At 40.3% G+C, this 5,510-nt stretch overlaps 1 protein-coding gene across 1 annotated transcript in view; it reads right to left on the bottom strand.

The window, feature by feature from the left end:
- Nucleotides 1-68: 68 nt before the first annotated feature.
- The window catches only part of LOC119312883, a 7,358-nt gene continuing 1,916 nt past the window's right edge, over nucleotides 69-5,510 (bottom strand). Inside the window, exons 3-4 of the mRNA XM_037588668.1 lie at nucleotides 3,839-4,166; nucleotides 69-1,763 (exon numbers count right to left, since the gene is read on the bottom strand). The gene's annotated coding sequence lies outside the window, so the exon portion shown is untranslated. The remainder of the gene's footprint in view (nucleotides 1,764-3,838; nucleotides 4,167-5,510) is intronic.

Genomic DNA, 5,510 nt, shown 5'->3' with positions numbered 1-5,510 from the left:
TGCTATTGTTACTCTGAATCTGCCAATAGATGCGAAGGTCGACGTCTACAGCTATGATGTGGTGTTTCTACAGCTGGTGGCTGGGAGTTGTACAAGAGATGACAAATTTATCAATCTGAAACATTTCTGTCCAGGATGTAAAGGAAGCCTCAGCTACTGGAGATGCTAGGAGTGTAATGGATGCTAAGCTTCTTAGACAGTTCCATACCAAGCAGGTTATAATCATGATGGCGACTGCTGTACCGTGCCTGGAAGAATCAAGAATCAAGAGACCAACCATGAATGAAGTTGTAAATCTTTCTTGGACTGTGAAGAGTAAACACATCAGTTCTGCGTAGTAAACACAGTTGCAAAAAGTGGGGACCAGAAGACCGTGAGAAAACTGAGAACAATGACTTGAACAATGTTTTTGCTTATCTGTGATCTTTCACATGCTACCAGAAATCCTCAGTTAAATGGGAAAATATGACATATTGTATATGAATCAAGAACTTTATATTGGCTTTGTCCAATAAAAAATGAATTTATTGCACCATGTAGCCATTTGAGAGTTGTTATACGTGTTGTCAACTACTTTAAATTTTGCTTCTTAATCTTCAAACATACAACGCTTGATAGTACAATATCCTGGATTTACCTTTAAATGGAACTTGTTTAGGTACTCAAAATTGATCATAATACAAAAAACAAACATAAGATGGAGTGAATTACCTAGTATCTTCTCCCTGGTGGCCTGAACATATAATCAATTCGATGTATGATTTGCGTAGGCAACATATATCGTAATTGTGACTTGTTGGTGATGGTCATGCATGTTAATTATGCACATATCTATTCACTTGTTGGTGATGGTCATGCATGTTAATTATGCAACATATCTATTCACTTGTTGGTGATGGTCATGCATGTTAATTATGCAACATATCTCTGGTTTTCTGTCATGGGCTGAACGGTACATCGGGAAGGACTAGAGCATGTGTTACTGTATGGTGTGGCCATCATTCGATGACAGCACATTGCTTTCTCCAGCATGTGTTACTATACGCTTCTGCAAAATCGCACAGCACAGCAAGCGTTACAGTTCAGGCAAGCACTGGCATCAAATGTTGAGTACAGAAGGAGAATCAGCATTAATCTTGAGCAGACAAAAAGCAAGACTAATCTTTCTTGATATCTATCTATAATTTGGTATACAAACATCGTGCAATTTCATCAACAAAGTCTATACGTTCTAAATTTATACTAGGCAGACAGGTCAGCAAGCAGACCTTTTTGAAGCATGAATCTCATCCATTTATTTGTGTATTTTACATGTTGTGGGACATAATGGACTAGATAACACCAGTTGTCCAGCCTGGAGCAGAAAATTGGATACTTATCAGCAATCCAATAGCTGATTCTTCTGCTACTCATGTGGCTCAGAAGGAAATGAGGAAGGTTCGCCAACAATTCAAGCTATGCTATATGTTTAGAATTTTGCACCTGCCCTGAAATATTAGTGCATCATGATGCAACATTATTTCTCGGTCTACAGAAGAAAAAAATTGTTTTCAGGCCTTCAGATAGTCTGAGCATCATGTAAGTCAGCTCTATCCCAGAGGCCGGCACTGAACCTTAAATAAAAACAATGAAAGCTCTCTACTTTCAAATGATTTAAACGATGCACTTGGCAGTATCCGCTGTGAAACGCTATTCAAAGCTTTGAGCAGGAGCAGAACGGATGAGATTCTCTCCAGAAAGCTTGGCCGGTTTGATGTTGGCACCTGTGAAAAGAAAGCGACCAACTTACATCATGATGGTCCTTCCTGATAAAGTTGCTGTCACAAATAATCAAAATGCGTGCAATACCGCAGAAAGAATTCTGCAGTAGAAAACAAGCAAAATTCCCGTCTGGAGGGTACAGATTTCAGGCTCGCTGTTTCAGATGCTACTACTTCGGAGCATGAAAAGCTAAACATGCCGTCACAGATAGTAAAAAATGTGTGCAATGCCACACAAGGAGGGAATTCTACAGAAGAAATGAAGCAACATTTCCATCTCGGGAGTAGAGGTTTCAGGCTCACTATTTCAACTACTACTACTTTGGAGCATGGAAAACTAAAGTGCGAATGATTGAAGTGGTCCTTAACTAATTTAGGAGCCCCTGAAAAATTGTGGGGCGGCTTCTAGAATAAGCTGGGGAAGGGGGCAGCTTATTTTGACGGCCACCAAAAGAACTGGGCCCTAATGAAAATTTAAGTACTTTGGAGCAGGGAGATTAACTGTCTGACATTTAGCGGACTTTAAACACTCCCAACATCCAACACATCCTGGGATGAAATGTACTCGTAACGAAGGTGTCCCTAGGGAAGAAAACTGTATACCTATCGAAGGTGGGCAAATACCGGGGATACAGCTGCTTTAGTGATGATAATGATGGTGTGGGATCATGCCTTGGGTTTTTGGTACTCATAAGTAAAGCTCAAAAGGAATTTAAAATGTTTGTCATCAAGTTATGGCATTATGGGTGGGAGCTTATGAATACTACAAATGTACAGTATTTTCATGGTTTCCAGCTAGTTGGTCCAAAGGACTTCAGAAAGCCTGAGCACCCTGATAATTAACCCAAACCAGAGGCTGATATCATCTAATGTTGTTTGCACTGAGCGATGACATCTTAATCTTATTTTTTTAAATCTGACCAGAACATAACTAAGAAGTGCTGCATGACTGCATCACCATATGGGTTCCCTACTCTCTGATATTCATTCATCAACGGACTTACCACTCCCATATCCCAACAGTTTTGGCTGAGTTCTTGGGCATGGACTACTCAAGAAACCCTACATCAAGTCACAACTCCCAACAAATAGACTATGTGTTCAGTAGTTTATTTTTGACAAATAAATTGTGGAGCAACGGGCTTAACCCTCTGCTGGCCTTTAACCTGATAATGTTGGAATTCACCCACGGGATCAATCACATCAAATCGACGAACACGACACACACAAAAACTTTAGCCAAAGGCACGTGTCGTGCCTCTTTTCTCTCTTTATTTCTTTTTCTCTTTTTCCCGGTGTTACAAAACTCACGGCGCTGTGCGTATATATATACATCAGAGGCATCGATCCAACCCAAACCCAATCCTACTCGTACTGAAACTACTGCCCGAACACGTTGGAGACATACAAGTCCTAACCGGACTCCTACTCGACACACCGGACACAACCTAGTACTACTAGGACACGCCTAACTTTCCAAACTAACAAACGTAACGGACACTAACTCCTGCTGCAGCATGTACAGCTATGTACTACTTATGCTTGACTACTAATCCTGCACGACAACTAACTCAAACTTGTTTGGATTAAGCAAACAGATAAACCAATTCATGCTTTTAGGCCCCTTACCAATAGTCGGCCATAGTTTCTCAAGCGATATTTCCAGTTTTATACCAAAAAAGAGAGAAAGAAAATAGCCTTCAACAAAGGAAAGCAGAAAGCAACAGAGTGCCTGACACTGACCTGCACTCCGCTCCTAGTTTATCTCTTGAATGTGAAGTTCTGAACTAATTTTGCTGATGCAGCTATGACACATTGACAGTTTGACACTGCCACATAACTTTTAAGCCACATGTAACACTAATGTATATCGCCTTCAACCTGATCAAATCTTATGCCTGAAACAGCTCCATGTTCTATCGCCCTCAGAAATTCAGAACATGCCATATTAATGAATATATTCCAGTACCTGATGCTAGACAAAACAAATATCTCACACTGCATGTAGGATAGCAAAAATTCTTAAACTTTAAACCATAATCGCTGGAGAAGGAAAGGTGGAGAACATATATACATACCGATAGTGATGTTGTACATTGCACCCGCTGAAGAACTCGCCGTCAATGTAGAGCTGCAGTTAGGTGGGCTGGCTGGAGTACCTCTTGAGCCCCTGGTGGGGCCCTCGTTGGCGAGCACGTCGAGGGTCTCATCCAGCTACCAGAGGATCTGTACTGTGCTGTGGGAGAAGCCGAACTGGAAGCCGATCAGAGAAGTTGGGTGCTACTTCAGCAAGACGTCGATGCAGACCACATGAAAATTGTGGCCCCAGTAAGCAAGAGTGCAAAGCACAACTTTCATGAAAAAAGAATGCAGAGCACGTCTTGCTCTTCGTATTCCGGGAGACACCTGCAGATGAGGACACTAGCAATTCAGAATACAAGGTTTGTGTAATGACAGTCAGAATGACATATCAAATTTAACAACAGGGTGCTACTATTTTAACTTTAGGAACAACGAGCAGCAGGTGCCCAACATAGTTACTCTTGTATAATATAACACATTCAGAATAAATCAGACAATGTCACTACAAGTCTACAATTACCACAACAAAATCCTTGGCATCCTTATGCCGCAGACTGAGAGCATGATTTCTTCCGCAGTTTATCACTCAGTGGATTGGCATTTTTCTTGATGAAGTATCAGCAGTACAACAAAATATAAAGGACACGCATACCCGGTAGCTAGATAGAGGCACACAGTTCACTTAGAATGTAACATGTGGTGCTTATTGAGAAAAGGTGACCCCTGCAGTTAGGCTTGGTTCCAATTCAGTCACTTGTCAGACAAACACAATTATTCCGCATTCCATGTCATCCTCAGGGACCACTGTTTTTCTTTGGTTCTTATAACTAGTCATTTATTTCCTTAGCATATATATATATATATATATATATATATATATATATATATATATATATATATATATATATATATAGACTTGCTAAACTAATCCTGCGCGCATTACTTCTTAGGGTACGCTCCGGCCAGACCCAACCGGCCAGAATACGCGCTATCTAGCCGCAAGGGCGCGCGCGTCGTGAAAATTCCACCGTAATGGTTTACGACCAATACTGGTCCACTCGCTTTGCCAGTTCCATTCCTTCGTAAAAAATAATTACTACAATATGGTACATGCATTACTACATAGCAGTAATACGTTTACCATCCGTTCGGATTGAAGTATCTGTAATCCGTTCGTTGGTAAAACAATTTATTCATTACCATCCACTCCATCATTTTACTGCCGGGAGTTAATGAGCATGTAGTAATTCGTTACTACATAATACAATGGAGTAATGTGTTAACAGAGCAGGGTCGTTATTTTTCAACAAAAGGCACATGCAGTAATGCGTTACTACATAGCAGCCTAGTTTTACTATGTTTACCATGCACATTAGGATATAAGCATCTCTAATTTGTTCGTTGGTAAAACAATTTGTTTCATTATTACCACCCACTCCATCCTTTTTACTGCTAACAAGTCATGTAGTAATTCGTTACTACATAATGGAATTGATTTACTATGTTGACCAGACCAAGGGATCGAACCATCTCATTGCTTGGTAAACAATTCTCATCCATTACCATCTCTTCTATCTATATTACTACAAAAAATTAGCGACCTACGAATCAGGACGTCGCGAACAATGCATGGTAACCAAATTAAGTCTGTTACTTTTTCTTACAAAC

Source organism: Triticum dicoccoides, chromosome 5B, assembly GCF_002162155.2.
Source record: "Triticum dicoccoides isolate Atlit2015 ecotype Zavitan chromosome 5B, WEW_v2.0, whole genome shotgun sequence".
NCBI classification, from domain to species: Eukaryota; Viridiplantae; Streptophyta; class Magnoliopsida; order Poales; family Poaceae; genus Triticum; species Triticum dicoccoides.
This window is presented reverse-complemented; position numbering and strand designations above follow the sequence as displayed.